The following is a 21686-nucleotide window of genomic DNA, read 5'->3' on the forward strand; positions in this document are numbered from 1 at the left end:
CACGTAAAATCTAAAAAAACGCAAACGGACAACGAAAAAGGGGGGTGCAACACGAGGACTTCCCAGGGGGTCACCCATCCTAGTACTACTCTCGCCCAAGCACGCTTAACTGCGGAGTTCTGATGGGATCCGGTGCATTAGTGCTGGTATGATCTCACCCAAAATACTATCCATGCTTATTGCTTGTATGTCTTAAAAGACGCAGAAACTCCTTTGTTTTCGTACGCGAGGCGTGGGACCCACGTGACCGATCAGCTCCGTTCCAAAAATACGAAGACCATCAATCATGAAGCGGAGGCCACCCGAGCATAGAAATAGCAAGAAAGAAAAAAAAACAAAAAAAAAACCGCACGTAAAATCTAAAAAAACGCAAACGGACAACGAAAAAGGGGGGTGGAACACGAGGACTTCCCATGGGGTCACCCATCCTAGTACTACTCTCGCCCAAGCACGCTTAACTGCGGAGTTCTGATGGGATCCGGTGCATTAGTGCTGGTATGATCGCACCCGAAATACTGTCCATGCTTATTGCTTGTATGTCTTAAAAGACACAGAACCTCCTTTGTTTTCGTACGCGAGGCGTGGGACCCACGTGACCGATCGGCTCCGTTCCAAAAATACGAAGACCATGAACCATGAAACGGAGGCCACCCGAGCATAGAAATAGCAAGAAAAAAAAACAAAAAAAAACCGCACGTAAAATCTAAAAAAACGCAAACGGACAACGAAAAAGTGGGGGTGCAACACGAGGACTTCCCAGGGGGTCACCCATCCTAGTACTACTCTCGCCCAAGCACGCTTAACTGCGGAGTTCTGATGGGATCCGGTGCATTACTGCTGGTATGATCGCACCCGAAATACTATCCATGCTTATTGCTTGTATGTGTTAAAAGACGCAGAACCTCCTTTGTTTTCGTACGCGAGGCGTGGGACCCACGTGACCGATCGGCTCCGTTCCAAAAATACGAAGACCATGAACCATGAAACGGAGGCCACCCGAGCATAGAAATAGCAAGAAAGAAAAAAAAAAACAAAAAAAAAACCGCACGTAAAATCTAAAAAAACGCAAACGGACAACGAAAAAGGGGGGTGCAACACGAGGACTTCCCATGGGGTCACCCATCCTAGTACTACTCTCGCCCAAGCACGCTTAACTGCGGAGTTCTGATGGGATCCGGTGCATTAGTGCTGGTATTATCGCACCCGAAATACTGTCCATGCTTATTGCTTGTATGTCTTAAAAGACACAGAACCTCCTTTGTTTTCGTACGCGAGGCGTGGGACCCACGTGACCGATCGGCTCCGTTCCATGGAACGGAGCCGATCGGTCACGTGGGTCCCACGCCTCGCGTACGAAAACAAAGGAGGTTCTGTGTCTTTTAAGACATACAAGCAATAAGCATGGACAGTATTTCGGGTGCGATAATACCAGCACTAATGCACCGGATCCCATCAGAACTCCGCAGTTAAGCGTGCTTGGGCGAGAGTAGTACTAGGATGGGTGACCCCATGGGAAGTCCTCGTGTTGCACCCCCCTTTTTCGTTGTCCGTTTGCGTTTTTTTAGATTTTACGTGCGGTTTTTTTTTTGTTTTTTTTTTCTTTCTTGCTATTTCTATGCTCGGGTGGCCTCCGTTTCATGGTTCATGGTCTTCGTATTTTTGGAACGGAGCCGATCGGTCACGTGGGTCCCACGCCTCGCGTACGAAAACAAAGGAGGTTCTGCGTCTTTTAACACATACAAGCAATAAGCATGGATAGTATTTCGGGTGCGATCATACCAGCAGTAATGCACCGGATCCCATCAGAACTCCGCAGTCAAGCGTGCTTGGGCGAGAGTAGTACTAGGATGGGTGACCCCCTGGGAAGTCCTCGTGTTGCACCCCCCTTTTTCGTTGTCCGTTTGCGTTTTTTTAGATTTTACGTGCGGTTTTTTTTTGTTTTTTTTTCTTGCTATTTCTATGCTCGGGTGGCCTCCGTTTCATGGTTCATGGTCTTCGTATTTTTGGAACGGAGCCGATCGGTCACGTGGGTCCCACGCCTCGCGTACGAAAACAAAGGAGGTTCTGTGTCTTTTAAGACATACAAGCAATAAGCATGGACAGTATTTCGGGTGCGATCATACCAGCACTAATGCACCGGATCCCATCAGAACTCCGCAGTTAAGCGTGCTTGGGCGAGAGTAGTACTAGGATGGGTGACCCCATGGGAAGTCCTCGTGTTGCACCCCCTTTTTCGTTGTCCGTTTGCGTTTTTTTAGATTTTACGTGCGGTTTTTTTTTGTTTTTTTTTCTTTCTTGCTATTTCTATGCTCGGGTGGCCTCCGCTTCATGGTTGATGGTCTTCGTATTTTTGGAACGGAGCTGATCGGTCACGTGGGTCCCACGCCTCGCGTACGAAAACAAAGGAGTTTCTGCGTCCTTTAAGACATACAAGCAATAAGCATGGATAGTATTTTGGGTGCGATCATACCAGCACTAATGCACCGAATCCCATCAGAACTCCGCAGTTAAGCGTGCTTGGGCGAGAGTAGTACTAGGATGGGTGACCCCCTGGGAAGTCCTCGTGTTGCACCCCCCTTTTTCGTTGTCCGTTTGCGTTTTTTTAGATTTTACGTGCGGTTTTTTTTTGTTTTTTTTTCTTTCTTGCTATTTCTATGCTCGGGTGGCCTCCGTTTCATGGTTCATGGTCTTCGTATTTTTGGAACGGAGCCGATCGGTCACGTGGGTCCCACGCCTCGCGTACGAAAACAAAGGAGGTTCTGCGTCTTTTAAGACATACAAGCAATAAGCATGGATAGTATTTCGGGTGCGATCATACCAGCACTAATGCACCGGATCCCATCAGAACTCCGCAGTTAAGCGTGCTTGGGCGAGAGTAGTACTAGGATGGGTGACCCCATGGGAAGTCCTCGTGTTGCACCCCCCTTTTTCGTTGTCCGTTTGCGTTTTTTTAGATTTTACGTGCGGTTTTTTTTTGTTTTTTTTTTCTTTCTTGCTATTTCTATGCTCGGGTGGCCTCCGCTTCATGGTTGATGGTCTTCGTATTTTTGGAACGGAGCTGATCGGTCACGTGGGTCCCACGCCTCGCGTACGAAAACAAAGGAGTTTCTGCGTCTTTTAAGACATACAAGCAATAAGCATGGATAGTATTTTGGGTGAGATCATACCAGCACTAATGCACCGGATCCCATCAGAACTCCGCAGTTAAGCGTGCTTGGGCGAGAGTAGTACTAGGATGGGTGACCCCCTGGGAAGTCCTCGTGTTGCACCCCCCTTTTTCGTTGTCCGTTTGCGTTTTTTTAGATTTTACGTGCGGTTTTTTTTTGTTTTTTTTTCTTTCTTGCTATTTCTATGCTCGGGTGGCCTCCGTTTCATGGTTCATGGTCTTCGTATTTTTGGAACGGAGTCGATCGGTCACGTGGGTCCCACGCCTCGCGTACGAAAACAAAGGAGTTTCTGCGTCTTTTAAGACATACAAGCAATAAGCATGGATAGTATTTCGGGTGCGATCATACTAGCACTAATGCACCGGATCCTATCAGAACTCCGCAGTTAAGCGTGCTTGGGCGAGAGTGGTACTAGGATGGGTGACCCCCTGGGAAGTCCTCGTGTTGCACCCCCCTTTTTCGTTGTCCGTTTGCGTTTTTTTAGATTTTACGTGCGGTTTTTTTTTTGTTTTTTTTTTCTTTCTTGCTATTTCTATGCTCGGGTGGCCTCCGTTTCATGGTTCATGGTCTTCGTATTTTTGGAACGGAGCCGATCGGTCACGTGGGTCCCACGCCTCGCGTACGAAAACAAAGGAGGTTCTGCGTCTTTTAAGACATACAAGCAATAAGCATGGACAGTATTTCGGGTGCGATCATCAGAACTCCGCAGTTAAGCGTGCTTGGGCGAGAGTAGTACTAGGATGGGTGACCCCCTGGGAAGTCCTCGTGTTGCACCCCCCTTTTTCGTTGTCCGTTTGCGTTTTTTTAGATTTTACGTGCGGTTTTTTTTTGTTTTTTTTTTCTTGCTATTTCTATGCTCGGGTGGCCTCCGTTTCATGGTTCATGGTCTTCGTATTTTTGGAACGGAGCCGATCGGTCACGTGGGTCCCACGCCTCGCGTACGAAAACAAAGGAGGTTCTGTGTCTTTTAAGACATACAAGCAATAAGCATGGACAGTATTTCGGGTGCGATCATACCAGCACTAATGCACCGGATCCCATCAGAACTCCGCAGTTAAGCGTGCTTGGGCGAGAGTAGTACTAGGATGGGTGACCCCATGGGAAGTCCTCGTGTTGCACCCCCTTTTTCGTTGTCCGTTTGCGTTTTTTTAGATTTTACGTGCGGTTTTTTTTTGTTTTTTTTTTCTTTCTTGCTATTTCTATGCTCGGGTGGCCTCCGCTTCATGGTTGATGGTCTTCGTATTTTTGGAACGGAGCTGATCGGTCACGTGGGTCCCACGCCTCGCGTACGAAAACAAAGGAGTTTCTGCGTCTTTTAAGACATACAAGCAATAAGCATGGATAGTATTTTGGGTGCGATCATACCAGCACTAATGCACCGGATCGCATCAGAACTTCGCAGTTAAGCGTGCTTGGGCGAGAGTAGTACTAGGATGGGTGACCCCCTGGGAAGTCCTCGTGTTGCACCCCCCTTTTTCGTTGTCCGTTTGCGTTTTTTTAGATTTTACGTGCGGTTTTTTTTATTTTTTTTTCTTTCTTGCTATTTCTATGCTCGGGTGGCCTCCGCTTCATGGTTGATGGTTTTCGTATTTTTGGAACGGAGCCGATCGGTCACGTGGGTTCCACGCCTCGCGTACGAAAACAAAGGAGGTTCCGCGTCTTTTAAGACATAAAAGCAATAAGCATGGATAGTATTTCGGGTGCGATCATACCAGCACTAATGCACCGGATCCCATCAGAACGCCGCAGTTAAGCGTGCTTGGGCGAGAGTAGTACTAGGATGGGTGACCCCCTGGGAAGTCCTCGTGTTGCACCCCCCCTTTTCGTTGTCCGTTTGCGTTTTTTTAGATTTTACGTGCGGTTTTTTTTTGTTTTTTTTTCTTTCTTGCTATTTCTATGCTCGGGTGGCCTCCGTTTCATTGTTCATGGTCTTCGTATTTTTGGAACGGAGCCGATCGGTCACGTGGGTCCCACGCCTCGCGTACGAAAACAAAGGAGGTTCTGCGTCTTTTAAGACATACAAGCAATAAGCATGGATAGTATTTCGGGTGCGATCATACCAGCACTAATGCACCGGATCCTATCAGAACTCCGCAGTTAAGCGTGCTTGGGCGAGAGTAGTACTAGGATGGGTGACCCCCTGGGAAGTCCTTGTGTTGCACCCCCCTTTTTCGTTGTCCGTTTGCGTTTTTTTAGATTTTACGTGCGGTTTTTTTTGTTTTTTTTTCTTTCTTGCTATTTCTATGCTCGGGTGGCCTCCGCTTCATGGTTGATGGTTTTCGTATTTTTGGAACGGAGCCGATCGGTCACGTGGGTCCCACGCCTCGCGTACGAAAACAAAGGAGGTTCTGTGTCTTTTAAGACATACAAGCAATAAGCATGGACAGTATTTCGGGTGCGATCATACCAGCACTAATGCACCGGATCCCATCAGAACTCCGCAGTTAAGCGTGCTTGGGCGAGAGTAGTACTAGGATGGGTGACCCCATGGGAAGTCCTCGTGTTGCACCCCCCTTTTTCGTTGTCCGTTTGCGTTTTTTTAGATTTTACGTGCGGTTTTTTTTTGTTTTTTTTTCTTTCTTGCTATTTCTATGCTCGGGTGGCCTCCGTTTCATGGTTCATGGTCTTCGTATTTTTGGAACGGAGCCGATCGGTCACGTGGGTCCCACGTCTCGCGTACGAAAACAAAGGAGGTTCTGCGTCTTTTAAGACATACAAGCAATAAGCATGGATAGTATTTCGGGTGCGATCATACCAGCACTAATGCACCGGATCCCATCAGAACTCCGCAGTTAAGCGTGCTTGGGCGAGAGTAGTACTAGGATGGGTGACCCCCTGGGAAGTCCTCGTGTTGCACCCCCCCCTTTTTCGTTGTCCGTTTGCGTTTTTTTAGATTTTACGTGCGGTTTTTTTTTGTTTTTTTTTCTTGCTATTTCTATGCTCGGGTGGCCTCCGTTTCATGGTTCATGGTCTTCGTATTTTTGGAACGGAGCCGATCGGTCACGTGGGTCCCACGCCTCGCGTACGAAAACAAAGGAGGTTCTGTGTCTTTTAAGACATACAAGCAATAAGCATGGACAGTATTTCAGGTGCGATAATACCAGCACTAATGCACCGGATCCCATCAGAACTCCGCAGTTAAGCGTGCTTGGGCGAGAGTAGTACTAGGATGGGTGACCCCATGGGAAGTCCTCGTGTTCCACCCCCCTTTTTCGTTGTCCGTTTGCGTTTTTTTAGATTTTACGTGCGGTTTTTTTTTGTTTTTTTTTCTTTCTTGCTATTTCTATGCTCGGGTGGCCTCCGCTTCATGGTTGATGGTCTTCGTATTTTTGGAACGGAGCTGATCGGTCACGTGGGTCCCACGCCTCGCGTACGAAAACAAAGGAGGTTCTGCGTGTTTTAAGACATACAAGCAATAAGCATGGATAGTATTTCGGGTGCGATCATACCAGCACTAATGCACCGGATCCCATCAGAACTCCGTAGTTAAGCGTGCTTGGGCGAGAGTAGTACTAGGATGGGTGACCCCATGGGAAGTCCTCGTGTTGCACCCCCTTTTTCGTTGTCCGTTTGCGTTTTTTTAGATTTTACGTGCGGTTTTTTTTTTGTTTTTTTTTTCTTTCTTGCTATTTCTATGCTCGGGTGGCCTCCGTTTCATGGTTCATGGTCTTCGTATTTTTGGAACGGAGCCGATCGGTCACGTGGGTCCCACGCCTCGCGTACGAAAACAAAGGAGGTTCTGCGTCTTTTAAGACATACAAGCAATAAGCATGGATAGTATTTCAGTTGCGATCATACCAGCACTAATGCACCGGATCCTATCAGAACTCCGCAGTTAAGCGTGCTTGGGCGAGAGTAGTACTAGGATGGGTGACCCCCTGGGAAGTCCTCGTGTTGCACCCCCCTTTTTCGTTGTCCGTTTGCGTTTTTTTAGATTTTACGTGCGGTTTTTTTTTGTTTTTTTTCTTTCTTGCTATTTCTATGCTCGGGTGGCCTCCGCTTCATGGTTGATGGTTTTCGTATTTTTGGAACGGAGCCGATCGATCACGTGGGTCCCACGCCTCGCGTACGAAAACAAAGGAGGTTCTGTGTCTTTTAAGACATACAAGCAATAAGCATGGACAGTATTTCGGGTGCGATCATACCAGCACTAATGCACCGGATCCCATCAGAACTCCGCAGTTAAGCGTGCTTGGGCGAGAGTAGTACTAGGATGGGTGACCCCATGGGAAGTCCTCGTGTTGCACCCCCCTTTTTCGTTGTCCGTTTGCGTTTTTTTAGATTTTACGTGCGGTTTTTTTTTGTTTTTTTTTCTTTCTTGCTATTTCTATGCTCGGGTGGCCTCCGTTTCATGGTTCATGGTCTTCGTATTTTTGGAACGGAGCCGATCGGTCACGTGGGTCCCACGTCTCGCGTACGAAAACAAAGGAGGTTCTGCGTCTTTTAAGACATACAAGCAATAAGCATGGATAGTATTTCGGGTGCGATCATACCAGCACTAATGCACCGGATCCCATCAGAACTCCGCAGTTAAGCGTGCTTGGGCGAGAGTAGTACTAGGATGGGTGACCCCCTGGGAAGTCCTCGTGTTGCACCCCCCCTTTTTCGTTGTCCGTTTGCGTTTTTTTAGATTTTACGTGCGGTTTTTTTTTGTTTTTTTTTCTTGCTATTTCTATGCTCGGGTGGCCTCCGTTTCATGGTTCATGGTCTTCGTATTTTTGGAACGGAGCCGATCGGTCACGTGGGTCCCACGCCTCGCGTACGAAAACAAAGGAGGTTCTGTGTCTTTTAAGACATACAAGCAATAAGCATGGACAGTATTTCAGGTGCGATAATACCAGCACTAATGCACCGGATCCCATCAGAACTCCGCAGTTAAGCGTGCTTGGGCGAGAGTAGTACTAGGATGGGTGACCCCATGGGAAGTCCTCGTGTTCCACCCCCCTTTTTCGTTGTCCGTTTGCGTTTTTTTAGATTTTACGTGCGGTTTTTTTTTGTTTTTTTTTCTTTCTTGCTATTTCTATGCTCGGGTGGCCTCCGCTTCATGGTTGATGGTCTTCGTATTTTTGGAACGGAGCTGATCGGTCACGTGGGTCCCACGCCTCGCGTACGAAAACAAAGGAGGTTCTGCGTGTTTTAAGACATACAAGCAATAAGCATGGATAGTATTTCGGGTGCGATCATACCAGCACTAATGCACCGGATCCCATCAGAACTCCGTAGTTAAGCGTGCTTGGGCGAGAGTAGTACTAGGATGGGTGACCCCATGGGAAGTCCTCGTGTTGCACCCCCTTTTTCGTTGTCCGTTTGCGTTTTTTTAGATTTTACGTGCGGTTTTTTTTTTGTTTTTTTTTTCTTTCTTGCTATTTCTATGCTCGGGTGGCCTCCGTTTCATGGTTCATGGTCTTCGTATTTTTGGAACGGAGCCGATCGGTCACGTGGGTCCCACGCCTCGCGTACGAAAACAAAGGAGGTTCTGCGTCTTTTAAGACATACAAGCAATAAGCATGGATAGTATTTCAGTTGCGATCATACCAGCACTAATGCACCGGATCCTATCAGAACTCCGCAGTTAAGCGTGCTTGGGCGAGAGTAGTACTAGGATGGGTGACCCCCTGGGAAGTCCTCGTGTTGCACCCCCCTTTTTCGTTGTCCGTTTGCGTTTTTTTAGATTTTACGTGCGGTTTTTTTTTGTTTTTTTTCTTTCTTGCTATTTCTATGCTCGGGTGGCCTCCGCTTCATGGTTGATGGTTTTCGTATTTTTGGAACGGAGCCGATCGATCACGTGGGTCCCACGCCTCGCGTACGAAAACAAAGGAGGTTCTGTGTCTTTTAAGACATACAAGCAATAAGCATGGACAGTATTTCGGGTGCGATCATACCAGCACTAATGCACCGGATCCCATCAGAACTCCGCAGTTAAGCGTGCTTGGGCGAGAGTAGTACTAGGATGGGTGACCCCATGGGAAGTCCTCGTGTTGCACCCCCCTTTTTCGTTGTCCGTTTGCGTTTTTTTAGATTTTACGTGCGGTTTTTTTTTGTTTTTTTTTCTTTCTTGCTATTTCTATGCTCGGGTGGCCTCCGTTTCATGGTTCATGGTCTTCGTATTTTTGGAACGGAGCCGATCGGTCACGTGGGTCCCACGTCTCGCGTACGAAAACAAAGGAGGTTCTGCGTCTTTTAAGACATACAAGCAATAAGCATGGATAGTATTTCGGGTGCGATCATACCAGCACTAATGCACCGGATCCCATCAGAACTCCGCAGTTAAGCGTGCTTGGGCGAGAGTAGTACTAGGATGGGTGACCCCCTGGGAAGTCCTCGTGTTGCACCCCCCCTTTTTCGTTGTCCGTTTGCGTTTTTTTAGATTTTACGTGCGGTTTTTTTTTGTTTTTTTTTCTTGCTATTTCTATGCTCGGGTGGCCTCCGTTTCATGGTTCATGGTCTTCGTATTTTTGGAACGGAGCCGATCGGTCACGTGGGTCCCACGCCTCGCGTACGAAAACAAAGGAGGTTCTGTGTCTTTTAAGACATACAAGCAATAAGCATGGACAGTATTTCAGGTGCGATAATACCAGCACTAATGCACCGGATCCCATCAGAACTCCGCAGTTAAGCGTGCTTGGGCGAGAGTAGTACTAGGATGGGTGACCCCATGGGAAGTCCTCGTGTTGCACCCCCCTTTTTCGTTGTCCGTTTGCGTTTTTTTAGATTTTACGTGCGGTTTTTTTTTGTTTTTTTTTCTTTCTTGCTATTTCTATGCTCGGGTGGCCTCCGCTTCATGGTTGATGGTCTTCGTATTTTTGGAACGGAGCTGATCGGTCACGTGGGTCCCACGCCTCGCGTACGAAAACAAAGGAGGTTCTGCGTGTTTTAAGACATACAAGCAATAAGCATGGATAGTATTTCGGGTGCGATCATACCAGCACTAATGCACCGGATCCCATCAGAACTCCGTAGTTAAGCGTGCTTGGGCGAGAGTAGTACTAGGATGGGTGACCCCATGGGAAGTCCTCGTGTTGCACCCCCTTTTTCGTTGTCCGTTTGCGTTTTTTTAGATTTTACGTGCGGTTTTTTTTTTGTTTTTTTTTTCTTTCTTGCTATTTCTATGCTCGGGTGGCCTCCGTTTCATGGTTCATGGTCTTCGTATTTTTGGAACGGAGCCGATCGGTCACGTGGGTCCCACGCCTCGCGTACGAAAACAAAGGAGGTTCTGCGTCTTTTAAGACATACAAGCAATAAGCATGGATAGTATTTCAGTTGCGATCATACCAGCACTAATGCACCGGATCCTATCAGAACTCCGCAGTTAAGCGTGCTTGGGCGAGAGTAGTACTAGGATGGGTGACCCCCTGGGAAGTCCTCGTGTTGCACCCCCCTTTTTCGTTGTCCGTTTGCGTTTTTTTAGATTTTACGTGCGGTTTTTTTTTGTTTTTTTTTCTTTCTTGCTATTTCTATGCTCGGGTGGCCTCCGCTTCATGGTTGATGGTTTTCGTATTTTTGGAACGGAGCCGATCGATCACGTGGGTCCCACGCCTCGCGTACGAAAACAAAGGAGGTTCTGTGTCTTTTAAGACATACAAGCAATAAGCATGGACAGTATTTCGGGTGCGATCATACCACCACTAATGCACCGGATCCCATCAGAACTCCGCAGTTAAGCGTGCTTGGGCGAGAGTAGTACTAGGATGGGTGACCCCATGGGAAGTCCTCGTGTTGCACCCCCCTTTTTCGTTGTCCGTTTGCGTTTTTTTAGATTTTACGTGCGGTTTTTTTTTTGTTTTTTTTTCTTTCTTGCTATTTCTATGCTCGGGTGGCCTCCGTTTCATGGTTCATGGTCTTCGTATTTTTGGAACGGAGCCGATCGGTCACGTGGGTCCCACGTCTCGCGTACGAAAACAAAGGAGGTTCTGCGTCTTTTAAGACATACAAGCAATAAGCATGGATAGTATTTCGGGTGCGATCATACCAGCACTAATGCACCGGATCCCATCAGAACTCCGCAGTTAAGCGTGCTTGGGCGAGAGTAGTACTAGGATGGGTGACCCCCTGGGAAGTCCTCGTGTTGCACCCCCCTTTTTCGTTGTCCGTTTGCGTTTTTTTAGATTTTACGTGCGTTTTTTTTTTGTTTTTTTTTCTTTCTTGCTATTTCTATGCTCGGGTGGCCTCCGCTTCATGGTTGATGGTTTTCGTATTTTTGGAACGGAGCCGATCGGTCACGTGGGTTCCACGCCTCGCGTACGAAAACAAAGGTGGTTCTGCGTCTTTTAAGACATAAAAGCAATAAGCATGGATAGTATTTCGGGTGCGATCATACCAGCACTAATGCACCGGATCCCATCAGAACTCCGCAGTTAAGCGTGCTTGGGCGAGAGTAGTACTAGGATGGGTGACCCCCTGGGAAGTCCTCGTGTTGCACCCCCACTTTTTCGTTGTCCGTTTGCGTTTTTTTAGATTTTACGTGCGGTTTTTTTTTGTTTTTTTTTTCTTTCTTGCTATTTCTATGCTCGGGTGGCCTCCGCTTCATGGTTGATGGTTTTCGTATTTTAGGAAAGGAGCGGATCGGTCACGTGGGTTCCACGCCTCGCGTACGAAAACAAAGGAGGTTCTGCGTCTTTTAAGACATAAAAGCAATAAGCATGGATAGTATTTCGGGTGCGATCATACCAGCACTAATGCACCGGATCCCATCAGAACTTCGCAGTTAAGCGTGCTTGGGCGAGAGTAGTACTAGGATGGGTGACCCCCTGGGAAGTCCTCGTGTTGCACCCTCCCATTTTCGTTGTCCGTTTGCGTTTTTTTAGATTTTACGTGCGGTTTTTTTTTGTTTTTTTTTCTTTCTTGCTATTTCTATGCTCGGGTGGCCTCCGTTTCATGGTTCATGGTCTTCGTATTTTTGGAACGGAGCCGATCGGTCACGTGGGTCCCACGCCTCGCGTACGAAAACAAAGGAGGTTCTGCGTCTTTTAAGACATACAAGCAATAAGCATGGACAGTATTTCGGGTGCGATCATCAGAACTCCGCAGTTAAGCGTGCTTGGGCGAGAGTAGTACTAGGATGGGTGACCCCCTGGGAAGTCCTCGTGTTGCACCCCCCTTTTTCGTTGTCCGTTTGCGTTTTTTTAGATTTTACGTGCGGTTTTTTTTTTTTGTTTTTTTTTCTTGCTATTTCTATGCTCGGGTGGCCTCCGTTTCATGGTTCATGGTCTTCGTATTTTTGGAACGGAGCCGATCGGTCACGTGGGTCCCACGCCTCGCGTACGAAAACAAAGGAGGTTCTGTGTCTTTTAAGACATACAAACAATAAGCATGGACAGTATTTCGGGTGCGATCATACCAGCACTAATGCACCGGATCCCATCAGAACTCCGCAGTTAAGCGTGCTTGGGCGAGAGTAGTACTAGGATGGGTGACCCCATGGGAAGTCCTCGTGTTGCACCCCCTTTTTCGTTGTCCGTTTGCGTTTTTTTAGATTTTACGTGCGGTTTTTTTTTGTTTTTTTTTTCTTTCTTGCTATTTCTATGCTCGGGTGGCCTCCGCTTCATGGTTGATGGTCTTCGTATTTTTGGAACGGAGCTGATCGGTCACGTGGGTCCCACGCCTCGCGTACGAAAACAAAGGATTTCTGCGTCTTTTAAGACATACAAGCAATAAGCATGGATAGTATTTTGGGTGCGATCATACCAGCACTAATGCACCGAATCCCATCAGAACTCCGCAGTTAAGCGTGCTTGGGCGAGAGTAGTACTAGGATGGGTGACCCCCTGGGAAGTCCTCGTGTTGCACCCCCCTTTTTCGTTGTCCGTTTGCGTTTTTTTAGATTTTACGTGCGGTTTTTTTTTGTTTTTTTTTCTTTCTTGCTATTTCTATGCTCGGGTGGCCTCCGTTTCATGGTTCATGGTCTTCGTATTTTTGGAACGGAGCCGATCGGTCACGTGGGTCCCACGCCTCGCGTACGAAAACAAAGGAGGTTCTGCGTCTTTTAAGACATACAAGCAATAAGCATGGATAGTATTTCGGGTGCGATCATACCAGCACTAATGCACCGGATCCTATCAGAACTCCGCAGTTAAGCGTGCTTGGGCGAGAGTAGTACTAGGATGGGTGACCCCCTGGGAAGTCCTCGTGTTGCACCCCCCTATTTCGTTGTCCGTTTGCGTTTTTTTAGATTTTACGTGCGGTTTTTTTTTGTTTTTTTTTCTTTCTTGCTATTTCTATGCTCGGGTGGCCTCCGCTTCATGGTTGATGGTTTTCGTATTTTTGGAACGGAGCCGATCGGTCACGTGGGTCCCACGCCTCGCGTACGAAAACAAAGGAGGTTCTGTGTCTTTTAAGACATACAAGCAATAAGCATGGACAGTATTTCGGGTGCGATCATACCAACACTAATGCACCGGATCCTATCAGAACTCCGCAGTTAAGCGTGCTTGGGCGAGAGTAGTACTAGGATGGGCGACCCCATGGGAAGTCCTCGTGTTGCACCCCCCTTTTTCGTTGTCCGTTTGCGTTTTTTTAGATTTTACGTGCGGTTTTTTTTTGTTTTTTTTTCTTTCTTGCTATTTCTATGCTCGGGTGGCCTCCGTTTCATGGTTCATGGTCTTCGTATTTTTGGAACGGAGCCGATCGGTCACGTGGGTCCCACGTCTCGCGTACGAAAACAAAGGAGGTTCTGCGTCTTTTAAGACATACAAGCAATAAGCATGGATAGTATTTCGGGTGCGATCATACCAGCACTAATGCACCGGATCCCATCAGAACTCCGCAGTTAAGCGTGCTTGGGCGAGAGTAGTACTAGGATGGGTGACCCCCTGGGAAGTCCTCGTGTTGCACCCCCTTTTTCGTTGTCCGTTTGCGTTTTTTTAGATTTTACGTGCGGTTTTTTTTTGTTTTTTTTTCTTTCTTGCTATTTCTATGCTCGGGTGGCCTCCGCTTCATGGTTGATGGTTTTCGTATTTTTGGAACGGAGCCGATCGGTCACGTGGGTTCCACGCCTCGCGTACGAAAACAAAGGAGGTTCTGCGTCTTTTAAGACATAAAAGCAATAAGCATGGATAGTATTTCGGGTGCGATCATACCAGCACTAATGCACCGGATCCCATCAGAACTCCGCAGTAAAGCGTGCTTGGGCGAGAGTAGTACTAGGATGGGTGACCCCCTGGGAAGTCCTCGTGTTGCACCCCCCCTTTTTCGTTGTCCGTTTGCGTTTTTTTAGATTTTACGTGCGGTTTTTTTTTGTTTTTTTTTCTTGCTATTTCTATGCTCGGGTGGCCTCCGTTTCATGGTTCATGGTCTTCATATTTTTGGAACGGAGCCGATCGGTCACGTGGGTCCCACGCCTCGCGTACGAAAACAAAGGAGGTTCTGTGTCTTTTAAGACATACAAGCAATAAGCATGGACAGTATTTCGGGTGCGATCATACCAGCACTAATGCACCGGATCCCATCAGAACTCCGCAGTTAAGCGTGCTTGGGCGAGAGTAGTACTAGGATGGGTGACCCCATGGGAAGTCCTCGTGTTGCACCCCCCTTTTTCGTTGTCCGTTTGCGTTTTTTTAGATTTTACGTGCGGTTTTTTTTTGTTTTTTTTTCTTTCTTGCTATTTCTATGCTCGGGTGGCCTCCGCTTCATGGTTGATGGTCTTCGTATTTTTGGAACGGAGCTGATCGGTCACGTGGGTCCCACGCCTCGCGTACGAAAACAAAGGAGGTTCTGCGTGTTTTAAGACATACAAGCAATAAGCATGGATAGTATTTCGGGTGCGATCATACCAGCACTAATGCACCGGATCCCATCAGAACTCCGTAGTTAAGCGTGCTTGGGCGAGAGTAGTACTAGGATGGGTGACCCCCTGGGAAGTCCTCGTGTTGCACCCCCTTTTTCGTTGTCCGTTTGCGTTTTTTTAGATTTTACGTGCGGTTTTTTTTTGTTTTTTTTTTCTTTCTTGCTATTTCTATGCTCGGGTGGCCTCCGTTTCATGGTTCATGGTCTTCGTATTTTTGGAACGGAGCCGATCGGTCACGTGGGTTCCACGCCTCGCGTACGAAAACAAAGGAGGTTCTGCGTCTTTTAAGACATACAAGCAATAAGCATGGATAGTATTTCGGGTGCGATCATACCAGCACTAATGCACCGGATCCTATCAGATCTCCGCAGTTAAGCGTGCTTGGGTGAGAGTAGTACTAGGATGGGTGACCCCCTGGGAAGTCCTCGTGTTGCACCCCCCTTTTTCGTTGTCCGTTTGCGTTTTTTTAGATTTTACGTGCGGTTTTTTTTTGTTTTTTTTTCTTTCTTGCTATTTTTATGCTCGGGTGGCCTCCGCTTCATGGTTGATGGTTTTCGTATTTTTGGAACGGAGCCGATCGGTCACGTGGGTTCCACGCCTCGCGTACGAAAACAAAGGAGGTTCTGCGTCTTTTAAGACATAAAAGCAATAAGCATGGATAGTATTTCGGTTGCGATCATACCAGCACTAATGCACCGGATCCCATCAGAACTCCGCATTTAAGCGTGCTTGGGCGAGAGTAGTACTAGGATGGGTGACCCCCTGGGAAGTCCTCGTGTTGCACCCCCCCTTTTTCGTTGTCCGTTTGCGTTTTTTTAGATTTTACGTGCGGTTTTTTTTTGTTTTTTTTTCTTGCTATTTCTATGCTCGGGTGGCCTCCGTTTCATGGTTCATGGTCTTCGTATTTTTGGAACGGAGCCGATCGGTCACGTGGGTCCCACGCCTCGCGTACGAAAACAAAGGAGGTTCTGTGTCTTTTAAGACATACAAGCAATAAGCATGGACAGTATTTCGGGTGCGATCATACCAGCACTAATGCACCGGATCCCATCAGAACTCCGCAGTTAAGCGTGCTTGGGCGAGAGTAGTACTAGGATGGGTGACCCCATGGGAAGTCGTCGTGTTGCACCCCCCTTTTTCGTTGTCCGTTTGCGTTTTTTTAGATTTTACGTGCGGTTTTTTTTTGTTTTTTTTTTCTTTCTTGCTATTTCTATGCTCGGGTGGCCTCCGTTTCATGGTTCATGGTCTTCGTATTTTTGGAACGGAGCCGATCGGTCACGTGGGTCCCACGTCTCGCGTACGAAAACAAAGGAGGTTCTGCGTGTTTTAAGACATACAAGCAATAAGCATGGATAGTATTTCGGTTGCGATCATACCAGCACTAATGCACCGGATCCCATCAGAACTCCGTAGTTAAGCGTGCTTGGGCGAGAGTAGTACTAGGATGGGTGACCCCCTGGGAAGTCCTCGTGTTGCACCCCCCTTTTTCGTTGTCCGTTTGCGTTTTTTTAGATTTTACGTGCGGTTTTTTTTTGTTTTTTTTTCTTTCTTGCTATTTTTATGCTCGGGTGGCCTCCGCTTCATGGTTGATGGTTTTCGTATTTTTGGAACGGAGCCGATCGGTCACGTGGGTTCCACGCCTCGCGTACGAAAACAAAGGAGGTTCTGCGTCTTTTAAGACATAAAAGCAATAAGCATGGATAGTATTTCGGGTGCGATCATACCAGCACTAATGCACCGGATCCCATCAGAACTCCGCAGTTAAGCGTGCTTGGGCGAGAGTAGTACTAGGATGGGTGACCCCCTGGGAAGTCCTCGTGTTGCACCCCCCCTTTTTCGTTGTCCGTTTGCGTTTTTTTAGATTTTACGTGCGGTTTTTTTTTGTTTTTTTTTCTTGCTATTTCTATGCTCGGGTGGCCTCCGTTTCATGGTTCATGGTCTTCGTATTTTTGGAACGGAGCCGATCGGTCACGTGGGTCCCACGCCTCGCGTACGAAAACAAAGGAGGTTCTGTGTCTTTTAAGACATACAAGCAATAAGCATGGACAGTATTTCGGGTGCGATCATACCAGCACTAATGCACCGGATCCCATCAGAACTCCGCAGTTAAGCGTGCTTGGGCGAGAGTAGTACTAGGATGGGTGACCCCATGGGAAGTCCTCGTGTTGCACCCCCCTTTTTCGTTGTCCGTTTGCGTTTTTTTAGATTTTACGTGCGGTTTTTTTTTGTTTTTTTTTTCTTTCTTGCTATTTCTATGCTCGGGTGGCCTCCGCTTCATGGTTGATGGTCTTCGTATTTTTGGAACGGAGCTGATCGGTCACGTGGGTCCCACGCCTCGCGTACGAAAACAAAGGAGGTTCTGCGTGTTTTAAGACATACAAGCAATAAGCATGGATAGTATTTCGGGTTCGATCATACCAGCACTAATGCACCGGATCCCATCAGAACTCCGTAGTTAAGCGTGCTTGGGCGAGAGTAGTACTAGGATGGGTGACCCCCTGGGAAGTCCTCGTGTTGCACCCCTTTTTTCGTTGTCCGTTTGCGTTTTTTTAGATTTTACGTGCGGTTTTTTTTTTGTTTTTTTTTCTTTCTTGCTATTTCTATGCTCGGGTGGCCTCCGTTTCATTGTTCATGGTCTTCGTATTTTTGGAACGGAGCCGATCGGTCACGTGGGTCCCACGCCTCGCGTACGAAAACAAAGGAGGTTCTGCGTCTTTTAAGACATACAAGCAATAAGCATGGATAGTATTTCGGGTGCGATCATACCAGCACTAATGCACCGGATCCTATCAGAACTCCGCAGTTAAGCGTGCTTGGGCGAGAGTAGTACTAGGATGGGTGACCCCCTGGGAAGTCCTCGTGTTGCACCCCCTTTTTCGTTGTCCGTTTGCGTTTTTTTAGATTTTACGTGCGGTTTTTTTTTGTTTTTTTTTTCTTTCTTGCTATTTCTATGCTCGGGTGGCCTCCGCTTCATGGTTGATGGTTTTCGTATTTTTGGAACGGAGCCGATCGGTCACGTGGGTCCCACGCCTCGCGTACGAAAACAAAGGAGGTTCTGTGTCTTTTAAGATATACAAGCAATAAGCATGGACAGTATTTCGGGTGCGATCATACCACCACTAATGCACCGGATCCCATCAGAACTCCGCAGTTAAGCGTGCTTGGGCGAGAGTAGTACTAGGATGGGTGACCCCATGGGAAGTCCTCGTGTTGCACCCCCCTTTTTCGTTTTCCGTTTGCGTTTTTTTAGATTTTACGTGCGGTTTTTTTTTTGTTTTTTTTTCTTTCTTGCTATTTCTATGCTCGGGTGGCCTCCGTTTCATGGTTCATGGTCTTCGTATTTTTGGAACGGAGCCGATCGGTCACGTGGGTCCCACGTCTCGCGTACGAAATCAAAGGAGGTTCTGCGTCTTTTAAGACATACAAGCAATAAGCATGGATAGTATTTCGGTTGCGATCATACCAGCACTAATGCACCGGATCCCATCAGAACTCCGCAGTTAAGCGTGCTTGGGCGAGAGTAGTAATAGGATGGGTGACCCCCTGGGAAGTCCTCGTGTTGCACCCCCTTTTTCGTTGTCCGTTTGCGTTTTTTTAGATTTTACGTGCGGTTTTTTTTTATTTTTTTTCTTTCTTGCTATTTCTATGCTCGGGTGGCCTCCGCTTCATGGTTGATGGTTTTCGTATTTTTGGAACGGAGCCGATCGGTCACGTGGGTTCCACGCCTCGCGTACGAAAACAAAGGAGGTTCTGCGTCTTTGAAGACATAAAAGCAATAAGCATGGATAATATTTCGGGTGCGATCATACCAGCACTAATGCACCGGATCCCATCAGAACGCCGCAGTTAAGCGTGCTTGGGCGAGAGTAGTACTAGGATGGGTGACCCCCTGGGAAGTCCTCGTGTTGCACCCCCCCTTTTCGTTGTCCGTTTGCGTTTTTTTAGATTTTACGTGCGGTTTTTTTTTGTTTTTTTTTTCTTTCTTGCTATTTCTATGCTCGGGTGGCCTCCGTTTCATGGTTCATGGTCTTCGTATTTTTGGAACGGAGCCGATCGGTCACGTGGGTCCCACGCCTCGCGTACGAAAACAAAGGAGGTTCTGCGTCTTTTAAGACATACAAGCAATAAGCATGGATAGTATTTCGGGTGCGATCATACCAGCACTAATGCACCGGATCCTATCAGAATTCCGCAGTTAAGCGTGCTTGGGCGAGAGTAGTACTAGGATGGGTGACCCCCTGGGAAGTCCTTGTGTTGCACCCCCCTTTTTCGTTGTCCGTTTGCGTTTTTTTAGATTTTACGTGCGGTTTTTTTTTGTTTTTTTTTCTTTCTTCCTATTTCTATGCTCGGGTGGCCTCCGCTTCATGGTTGATGGTTTTCGTATTTTTGGAACGGAGCCGATCGGTCACGTGGGTCCCACGCCTCGCGTACGAAAACAAAGGAGGTTCTGTGTCTTTTAAGACATACAAGCAATAAGCATGGACAGTATTTCGGGTGCGATCATACCAGCACTAATGCACCGGATCCCATCAGAACTCCGCAGTTAAGCGTGCTTGGGCGAGAGTAGTACTAGGATGGGTGACCCCATGGGAAGTCCTCGTGTTGCACCCCCCTTTTTCGTTGTCCGTTTGCGTTTTTTTAGATTTTACGTGCGGTTTTTTTTTGTTTTTTTTTTCTTTCTTGCTATTTCTATGCTCGGGTGGCCTCCGTTTCATGGTTCATGGTCTTCGTATTTTTGGAACGGAGCCGATCGGTCACGTGGGTCCCACGCCTCGCGTACGAAAACAAAGGAGGTTCTGTGTCTTTTAAGACATACAAGCAATAAGCATGGACAGTATTTCGGGTGCGATCATACCAGCACTAATGCACCGGATCCCATCAGAACTCCGCAGTTAAGCGTGCTTGGGCGAGAGTAGTACTAGGATGGGTGACCCCATGGGAAGTCCTCGTGTTGCACCCCCCTTTTTCGTTGTCCGTTTGCGTTTTTTTAGATTTTACGTGCGGTTTTTTTTTGTTTTTTTTTCTTTCTTGCTATTTGTATGCTCGGGTGGCCTCCGCTTCATGGTTGATGGTCTTCGTATTTTTGGAACGGAGCTGATCGGTCACGTGGGTCCCACGCCTCGCGTACGAAAACAAAGGAGGTTCTGCGTGTTTTAAGACATACAAGCAATAAGCATGGATAGTATTTCGGGTGCGATCATACCAGCACTAATGCACCGGATCCCATCAGAAATCCGTAGTTAAGCGTGCTTGGGCGAGAGTAGTACTAGGATGGGTGACCCCCTGGGAAGTCCTCGTGTTGCACCCCCTTTTTCGTTGTCCGTTTGCGTTTTTTTAGATTTTACGTGCGGTTTTTTTTTTGTTTTTTTTTTCTTTCTTGCTATTTCTATGCTCGGGTGGCCTCCGTTTCATGGTTCATGGTCTTCGTATTTTTGGAACGGAGCCGATCGGTCACGTGGGTCCCACGCCTCGCGTACGAAAACAAAGGAGGTTCTGCGTCTTTTAAGACATACAAGCAATAAGCATGGATAGTATTTCGGGTGCGATCATACCAGCACTAATGCACCGGATCCTATCAGAACTCCGCAGTTAAGCGTGCTTGGGCGAGAGTAGTACTAGGATGGGTGACCCCCTGGGAAGTCCTCGTGTTGCACCCCCCTTTTTCGTTGTCCGTTTGCGTTTTTTTAGATTTTACGTGCGGTTTTTTTTTGTTTTTTTTTCTTTCTTGCTATTTTTATGCTCGGGTGGCCTCCGCTTCATGGTTGATGGTTTTCGTATTTTTGGAACGGAGCCGATCGGTCACGTGGGTTCCACGCCTCGCGTACGAAAACAAAGGAGGTTCTGCGTCTTTTAAGACATAAAAGCAATAAGCATGGATAGTATTTCGGGTGCGATCATACCAGCACTAATGCACCGGATCCCATCAGAACTCCGCAGTTAAGCGTGCTTGGGCGAGAGTAGTACTAGGATGGGTGACCCCATGGGAAGTCCTCGTGTTGCACCCCCCTTTTTCGTTGTCCGTTTGCGTTTTTTTAGATTTTACGTGCGGTTTTTTTTTGTTTTTTTTTTCTTTCTTGCTATTTCTATGCTCGGGTGGCCTCCGCTTCATGGTTGATGGTCTTCGTATTTTTGGAACGGAGCTGATCGGTCACGTGGGTCCCACGCCTCGCGTACGAAAACAAAGGAGGTTCTGCGTGTTTTAAGACATACAAGCAATAAGCATGGATAGTATTTCGGGTGCGATCATACCAGCACTAATGCACCGGATCCCATCAGAAATCCGTAGTTAAGCGTGCTTGGGCGAGAGTAGTACTAGGATGGGTGACCCCCTGGGAAGTCCTCGTGTTGCACCCCCTTTTTCGTTGTCCGTTTGCGTTTTTTTAGATTTTACGTGCGGTTTTTTTTTTGTTTTTTTTTTCTTTCTTGCTATTTCTATGCTCGGGTGGCCTCCGTTTCATGGTTCATGGTCTTCGTATTTTTGGAACGGAGCCGATCGGTCACGTGGGTCCCACGCCTCGCGTACGAAAACAAAGGAGGTTCTGCGTCTTTTAAGACATACAAGCAATAAGCATGGATAGTATTTCGGGTGCGATCATACCAGCACTAATGCACCGGATCCTATCAGAACTCCGCAGTTAAGCGTGCTTGGGCGAGAGTAGTACTAGGATGGGTGACCCCCTGGGAAGTCCTCGTGTTGCACCCCCCTTTTTCGTTGTCCGTTTGCGTTTTTTTAGATT

The 21686-nt window shown here is 47.4% G+C and overlaps 61 non-coding genes across 61 annotated transcripts; 57 read left to right on the forward strand and 4 right to left on the reverse strand.

Moving 5' to 3' along the window:
- Positions 1 to 41: 41 nt before the first annotated feature.
- Positions 42 to 160, reverse strand: LOC145144180 (5S ribosomal RNA). Its single transcript, XR_013725196.1, has one exon. It is a non-coding gene; the product is annotated as a 5S ribosomal RNA (ribosomal RNA).
- Positions 161 to 390: 230 nt separating this feature from the next.
- LOC145145599 (5S ribosomal RNA) lies at positions 391 to 509 on the reverse strand. The gene has a single exon (XR_013726564.1). It is a non-coding gene; the product is annotated as a 5S ribosomal RNA (ribosomal RNA).
- A 226-nt stretch (positions 510 to 735) lies between these two features.
- On the reverse strand, positions 736 to 854 carry LOC145139883 (5S ribosomal RNA). Its single transcript, XR_013722024.1, has one exon. It is a non-coding gene; the product is annotated as a 5S ribosomal RNA (ribosomal RNA).
- Positions 855 to 1086: 232 nt separating this feature from the next.
- On the reverse strand, positions 1087 to 1205 carry LOC145155426 (5S ribosomal RNA). Its single transcript, XR_013735867.1, has one exon. It is a non-coding gene; the product is annotated as a 5S ribosomal RNA (ribosomal RNA).
- A 210-nt stretch (positions 1206 to 1415) lies between these two features.
- Positions 1416 to 1534, forward strand: LOC145155427 (5S ribosomal RNA). The gene has a single exon (XR_013735868.1). It is a non-coding gene; the product is annotated as a 5S ribosomal RNA (ribosomal RNA).
- A 231-nt stretch (positions 1535 to 1765) lies between these two features.
- Positions 1766 to 1884, forward strand: LOC145145602 (5S ribosomal RNA). Its single transcript, XR_013726567.1, has one exon. It is a non-coding gene; the product is annotated as a 5S ribosomal RNA (ribosomal RNA).
- Positions 1885 to 2109: 225 nt separating this feature from the next.
- On the forward strand, positions 2110 to 2228 carry LOC145153014 (5S ribosomal RNA). Its single transcript, XR_013733542.1, has one exon. It is a non-coding gene; the product is annotated as a 5S ribosomal RNA (ribosomal RNA).
- Positions 2229 to 2456: 228 nt separating this feature from the next.
- Positions 2457 to 2575, forward strand: LOC145143869 (5S ribosomal RNA). The gene has a single exon (XR_013724899.1). It is a non-coding gene; the product is annotated as a 5S ribosomal RNA (ribosomal RNA).
- Positions 2576 to 2804: 229 nt separating this feature from the next.
- Positions 2805 to 2923, forward strand: LOC145153015 (5S ribosomal RNA). Its single transcript, XR_013733543.1, has one exon. It is a non-coding gene; the product is annotated as a 5S ribosomal RNA (ribosomal RNA).
- Positions 2924 to 3153: 230 nt separating this feature from the next.
- Positions 3154 to 3272, forward strand: LOC145144181 (5S ribosomal RNA). The gene has a single exon (XR_013725197.1). It is a non-coding gene; the product is annotated as a 5S ribosomal RNA (ribosomal RNA).
- Positions 3273 to 3501: 229 nt separating this feature from the next.
- On the forward strand, positions 3502 to 3620 carry LOC145147725 (5S ribosomal RNA). Its single transcript, XR_013728619.1, has one exon. It is a non-coding gene; the product is annotated as a 5S ribosomal RNA (ribosomal RNA).
- A 550-nt stretch (positions 3621 to 4170) lies between these two features.
- LOC145153016 (5S ribosomal RNA) lies at positions 4171 to 4289 on the forward strand. The gene has a single exon (XR_013733545.1). It is a non-coding gene; the product is annotated as a 5S ribosomal RNA (ribosomal RNA).
- A 229-nt stretch (positions 4290 to 4518) lies between these two features.
- LOC145146015 (5S ribosomal RNA) lies at positions 4519 to 4637 on the forward strand. Its single transcript, XR_013726963.1, has one exon. It is a non-coding gene; the product is annotated as a 5S ribosomal RNA (ribosomal RNA).
- A 228-nt stretch (positions 4638 to 4865) lies between these two features.
- Positions 4866 to 4984, forward strand: LOC145144058 (5S ribosomal RNA). Its single transcript, XR_013725079.1, has one exon. It is a non-coding gene; the product is annotated as a 5S ribosomal RNA (ribosomal RNA).
- A 229-nt stretch (positions 4985 to 5213) lies between these two features.
- On the forward strand, positions 5214 to 5332 carry LOC145144557 (5S ribosomal RNA). Its single transcript, XR_013725569.1, has one exon. It is a non-coding gene; the product is annotated as a 5S ribosomal RNA (ribosomal RNA).
- A 228-nt stretch (positions 5333 to 5560) lies between these two features.
- LOC145153018 (5S ribosomal RNA) lies at positions 5561 to 5679 on the forward strand. Its single transcript, XR_013733547.1, has one exon. It is a non-coding gene; the product is annotated as a 5S ribosomal RNA (ribosomal RNA).
- Positions 5680 to 5908: 229 nt separating this feature from the next.
- Positions 5909 to 6027, forward strand: LOC145145926 (5S ribosomal RNA). The gene has a single exon (XR_013726877.1). It is a non-coding gene; the product is annotated as a 5S ribosomal RNA (ribosomal RNA).
- Positions 6028 to 6254: 227 nt separating this feature from the next.
- Positions 6255 to 6373, forward strand: LOC145148924 (5S ribosomal RNA). Its single transcript, XR_013729787.1, has one exon. It is a non-coding gene; the product is annotated as a 5S ribosomal RNA (ribosomal RNA).
- A 229-nt stretch (positions 6374 to 6602) lies between these two features.
- LOC145153535 (5S ribosomal RNA) lies at positions 6603 to 6721 on the forward strand. Its single transcript, XR_013734037.1, has one exon. It is a non-coding gene; the product is annotated as a 5S ribosomal RNA (ribosomal RNA).
- A 230-nt stretch (positions 6722 to 6951) lies between these two features.
- On the forward strand, positions 6952 to 7070 carry LOC145147802 (5S ribosomal RNA). The gene has a single exon (XR_013728691.1). It is a non-coding gene; the product is annotated as a 5S ribosomal RNA (ribosomal RNA).
- A 228-nt stretch (positions 7071 to 7298) lies between these two features.
- On the forward strand, positions 7299 to 7417 carry LOC145153019 (5S ribosomal RNA). The gene has a single exon (XR_013733548.1). It is a non-coding gene; the product is annotated as a 5S ribosomal RNA (ribosomal RNA).
- A 229-nt stretch (positions 7418 to 7646) lies between these two features.
- LOC145145938 (5S ribosomal RNA) lies at positions 7647 to 7765 on the forward strand. The gene has a single exon (XR_013726888.1). It is a non-coding gene; the product is annotated as a 5S ribosomal RNA (ribosomal RNA).
- A 226-nt stretch (positions 7766 to 7991) lies between these two features.
- On the forward strand, positions 7992 to 8110 carry LOC145148925 (5S ribosomal RNA). The gene has a single exon (XR_013729788.1). It is a non-coding gene; the product is annotated as a 5S ribosomal RNA (ribosomal RNA).
- Positions 8111 to 8339: 229 nt separating this feature from the next.
- On the forward strand, positions 8340 to 8458 carry LOC145153536 (5S ribosomal RNA). The gene has a single exon (XR_013734038.1). It is a non-coding gene; the product is annotated as a 5S ribosomal RNA (ribosomal RNA).
- A 230-nt stretch (positions 8459 to 8688) lies between these two features.
- On the forward strand, positions 8689 to 8807 carry LOC145147803 (5S ribosomal RNA). Its single transcript, XR_013728692.1, has one exon. It is a non-coding gene; the product is annotated as a 5S ribosomal RNA (ribosomal RNA).
- Positions 8808 to 9035: 228 nt separating this feature from the next.
- Positions 9036 to 9154, forward strand: LOC145153020 (5S ribosomal RNA). The gene has a single exon (XR_013733549.1). It is a non-coding gene; the product is annotated as a 5S ribosomal RNA (ribosomal RNA).
- A 229-nt stretch (positions 9155 to 9383) lies between these two features.
- Positions 9384 to 9502, forward strand: LOC145145949 (5S ribosomal RNA). Its single transcript, XR_013726899.1, has one exon. It is a non-coding gene; the product is annotated as a 5S ribosomal RNA (ribosomal RNA).
- Positions 9503 to 9728: 226 nt separating this feature from the next.
- Positions 9729 to 9847, forward strand: LOC145144594 (5S ribosomal RNA). Its single transcript, XR_013725605.1, has one exon. It is a non-coding gene; the product is annotated as a 5S ribosomal RNA (ribosomal RNA).
- Positions 9848 to 10076: 229 nt separating this feature from the next.
- Positions 10077 to 10195, forward strand: LOC145153537 (5S ribosomal RNA). Its single transcript, XR_013734039.1, has one exon. It is a non-coding gene; the product is annotated as a 5S ribosomal RNA (ribosomal RNA).
- Positions 10196 to 10425: 230 nt separating this feature from the next.
- Positions 10426 to 10544, forward strand: LOC145147804 (5S ribosomal RNA). The gene has a single exon (XR_013728693.1). It is a non-coding gene; the product is annotated as a 5S ribosomal RNA (ribosomal RNA).
- A 229-nt stretch (positions 10545 to 10773) lies between these two features.
- Positions 10774 to 10892, forward strand: LOC145145345 (5S ribosomal RNA). Its single transcript, XR_013726322.1, has one exon. It is a non-coding gene; the product is annotated as a 5S ribosomal RNA (ribosomal RNA).
- Positions 10893 to 11122: 230 nt separating this feature from the next.
- On the forward strand, positions 11123 to 11241 carry LOC145145960 (5S ribosomal RNA). The gene has a single exon (XR_013726910.1). It is a non-coding gene; the product is annotated as a 5S ribosomal RNA (ribosomal RNA).
- A 229-nt stretch (positions 11242 to 11470) lies between these two features.
- LOC145145973 (5S ribosomal RNA) lies at positions 11471 to 11589 on the forward strand. The gene has a single exon (XR_013726922.1). It is a non-coding gene; the product is annotated as a 5S ribosomal RNA (ribosomal RNA).
- A 231-nt stretch (positions 11590 to 11820) lies between these two features.
- LOC145137376 (5S ribosomal RNA) lies at positions 11821 to 11939 on the forward strand. Its single transcript, XR_013721024.1, has one exon. It is a non-coding gene; the product is annotated as a 5S ribosomal RNA (ribosomal RNA).
- Positions 11940 to 12490: 551 nt separating this feature from the next.
- LOC145153021 (5S ribosomal RNA) lies at positions 12491 to 12609 on the forward strand. The gene has a single exon (XR_013733550.1). It is a non-coding gene; the product is annotated as a 5S ribosomal RNA (ribosomal RNA).
- Positions 12610 to 12837: 228 nt separating this feature from the next.
- Positions 12838 to 12956, forward strand: LOC145143870 (5S ribosomal RNA). The gene has a single exon (XR_013724900.1). It is a non-coding gene; the product is annotated as a 5S ribosomal RNA (ribosomal RNA).
- A 229-nt stretch (positions 12957 to 13185) lies between these two features.
- On the forward strand, positions 13186 to 13304 carry LOC145138100 (5S ribosomal RNA). Its single transcript, XR_013721323.1, has one exon. It is a non-coding gene; the product is annotated as a 5S ribosomal RNA (ribosomal RNA).
- A 229-nt stretch (positions 13305 to 13533) lies between these two features.
- On the forward strand, positions 13534 to 13652 carry LOC145148455 (5S ribosomal RNA). Its single transcript, XR_013729338.1, has one exon. It is a non-coding gene; the product is annotated as a 5S ribosomal RNA (ribosomal RNA).
- Positions 13653 to 13881: 229 nt separating this feature from the next.
- On the forward strand, positions 13882 to 14000 carry LOC145145984 (5S ribosomal RNA). The gene has a single exon (XR_013726933.1). It is a non-coding gene; the product is annotated as a 5S ribosomal RNA (ribosomal RNA).
- Positions 14001 to 14228: 228 nt separating this feature from the next.
- On the forward strand, positions 14229 to 14347 carry LOC145154789 (5S ribosomal RNA). Its single transcript, XR_013735251.1, has one exon. It is a non-coding gene; the product is annotated as a 5S ribosomal RNA (ribosomal RNA).
- A 226-nt stretch (positions 14348 to 14573) lies between these two features.
- LOC145153022 (5S ribosomal RNA) lies at positions 14574 to 14692 on the forward strand. Its single transcript, XR_013733551.1, has one exon. It is a non-coding gene; the product is annotated as a 5S ribosomal RNA (ribosomal RNA).
- A 229-nt stretch (positions 14693 to 14921) lies between these two features.
- Positions 14922 to 15040, forward strand: LOC145152433 (5S ribosomal RNA). The gene has a single exon (XR_013732953.1). It is a non-coding gene; the product is annotated as a 5S ribosomal RNA (ribosomal RNA).
- Positions 15041 to 15269: 229 nt separating this feature from the next.
- On the forward strand, positions 15270 to 15388 carry LOC145147058 (5S ribosomal RNA). The gene has a single exon (XR_013727974.1). It is a non-coding gene; the product is annotated as a 5S ribosomal RNA (ribosomal RNA).
- A 229-nt stretch (positions 15389 to 15617) lies between these two features.
- LOC145146624 (5S ribosomal RNA) lies at positions 15618 to 15736 on the forward strand. Its single transcript, XR_013727559.1, has one exon. It is a non-coding gene; the product is annotated as a 5S ribosomal RNA (ribosomal RNA).
- A 226-nt stretch (positions 15737 to 15962) lies between these two features.
- Positions 15963 to 16081, forward strand: LOC145144116 (5S ribosomal RNA). Its single transcript, XR_013725134.1, has one exon. It is a non-coding gene; the product is annotated as a 5S ribosomal RNA (ribosomal RNA).
- A 230-nt stretch (positions 16082 to 16311) lies between these two features.
- Positions 16312 to 16430, forward strand: LOC145155506 (5S ribosomal RNA). The gene has a single exon (XR_013735942.1). It is a non-coding gene; the product is annotated as a 5S ribosomal RNA (ribosomal RNA).
- A 229-nt stretch (positions 16431 to 16659) lies between these two features.
- Positions 16660 to 16778, forward strand: LOC145145995 (5S ribosomal RNA). The gene has a single exon (XR_013726944.1). It is a non-coding gene; the product is annotated as a 5S ribosomal RNA (ribosomal RNA).
- A 226-nt stretch (positions 16779 to 17004) lies between these two features.
- On the forward strand, positions 17005 to 17123 carry LOC145153024 (5S ribosomal RNA). The gene has a single exon (XR_013733553.1). It is a non-coding gene; the product is annotated as a 5S ribosomal RNA (ribosomal RNA).
- Positions 17124 to 17353: 230 nt separating this feature from the next.
- LOC145145307 (5S ribosomal RNA) lies at positions 17354 to 17472 on the forward strand. Its single transcript, XR_013726286.1, has one exon. It is a non-coding gene; the product is annotated as a 5S ribosomal RNA (ribosomal RNA).
- A 229-nt stretch (positions 17473 to 17701) lies between these two features.
- Positions 17702 to 17820, forward strand: LOC145138107 (5S ribosomal RNA). The gene has a single exon (XR_013721326.1). It is a non-coding gene; the product is annotated as a 5S ribosomal RNA (ribosomal RNA).
- Positions 17821 to 18049: 229 nt separating this feature from the next.
- LOC145145346 (5S ribosomal RNA) lies at positions 18050 to 18168 on the forward strand. Its single transcript, XR_013726323.1, has one exon. It is a non-coding gene; the product is annotated as a 5S ribosomal RNA (ribosomal RNA).
- Positions 18169 to 18398: 230 nt separating this feature from the next.
- On the forward strand, positions 18399 to 18517 carry LOC145146419 (5S ribosomal RNA). The gene has a single exon (XR_013727365.1). It is a non-coding gene; the product is annotated as a 5S ribosomal RNA (ribosomal RNA).
- Positions 18518 to 18744: 227 nt separating this feature from the next.
- LOC145144059 (5S ribosomal RNA) lies at positions 18745 to 18863 on the forward strand. Its single transcript, XR_013725080.1, has one exon. It is a non-coding gene; the product is annotated as a 5S ribosomal RNA (ribosomal RNA).
- Positions 18864 to 19093: 230 nt separating this feature from the next.
- On the forward strand, positions 19094 to 19212 carry LOC145147544 (5S ribosomal RNA). The gene has a single exon (XR_013728443.1). It is a non-coding gene; the product is annotated as a 5S ribosomal RNA (ribosomal RNA).
- A 229-nt stretch (positions 19213 to 19441) lies between these two features.
- Positions 19442 to 19560, forward strand: LOC145153025 (5S ribosomal RNA). The gene has a single exon (XR_013733554.1). It is a non-coding gene; the product is annotated as a 5S ribosomal RNA (ribosomal RNA).
- Positions 19561 to 19790: 230 nt separating this feature from the next.
- LOC145153026 (5S ribosomal RNA) lies at positions 19791 to 19909 on the forward strand. Its single transcript, XR_013733555.1, has one exon. It is a non-coding gene; the product is annotated as a 5S ribosomal RNA (ribosomal RNA).
- A 229-nt stretch (positions 19910 to 20138) lies between these two features.
- LOC145140630 (5S ribosomal RNA) lies at positions 20139 to 20257 on the forward strand. The gene has a single exon (XR_013722222.1). It is a non-coding gene; the product is annotated as a 5S ribosomal RNA (ribosomal RNA).
- A 230-nt stretch (positions 20258 to 20487) lies between these two features.
- Positions 20488 to 20606, forward strand: LOC145138115 (5S ribosomal RNA). The gene has a single exon (XR_013721328.1). It is a non-coding gene; the product is annotated as a 5S ribosomal RNA (ribosomal RNA).
- Positions 20607 to 20835: 229 nt separating this feature from the next.
- LOC145153027 (5S ribosomal RNA) lies at positions 20836 to 20954 on the forward strand. The gene has a single exon (XR_013733556.1). It is a non-coding gene; the product is annotated as a 5S ribosomal RNA (ribosomal RNA).
- Positions 20955 to 21184: 230 nt separating this feature from the next.
- Positions 21185 to 21303, forward strand: LOC145140639 (5S ribosomal RNA). The gene has a single exon (XR_013722224.1). It is a non-coding gene; the product is annotated as a 5S ribosomal RNA (ribosomal RNA).
- A 230-nt stretch (positions 21304 to 21533) lies between these two features.
- On the forward strand, positions 21534 to 21652 carry LOC145138128 (5S ribosomal RNA). Its single transcript, XR_013721334.1, has one exon. It is a non-coding gene; the product is annotated as a 5S ribosomal RNA (ribosomal RNA).
- The last annotated feature ends 34 nt before the right edge of the window (positions 21653 to 21686 follow it).

This window comes from Lactuca virosa, chromosome 1 (assembly GCF_052849685.1).
Source record: "Lactuca virosa cultivar CGN04683 chromosome 1, Lactuca_virosa_CGN04683_v6, whole genome shotgun sequence".
In the NCBI taxonomy this organism is placed as follows: Eukaryota; Viridiplantae; Streptophyta; class Magnoliopsida; order Asterales; family Asteraceae; genus Lactuca; species Lactuca virosa.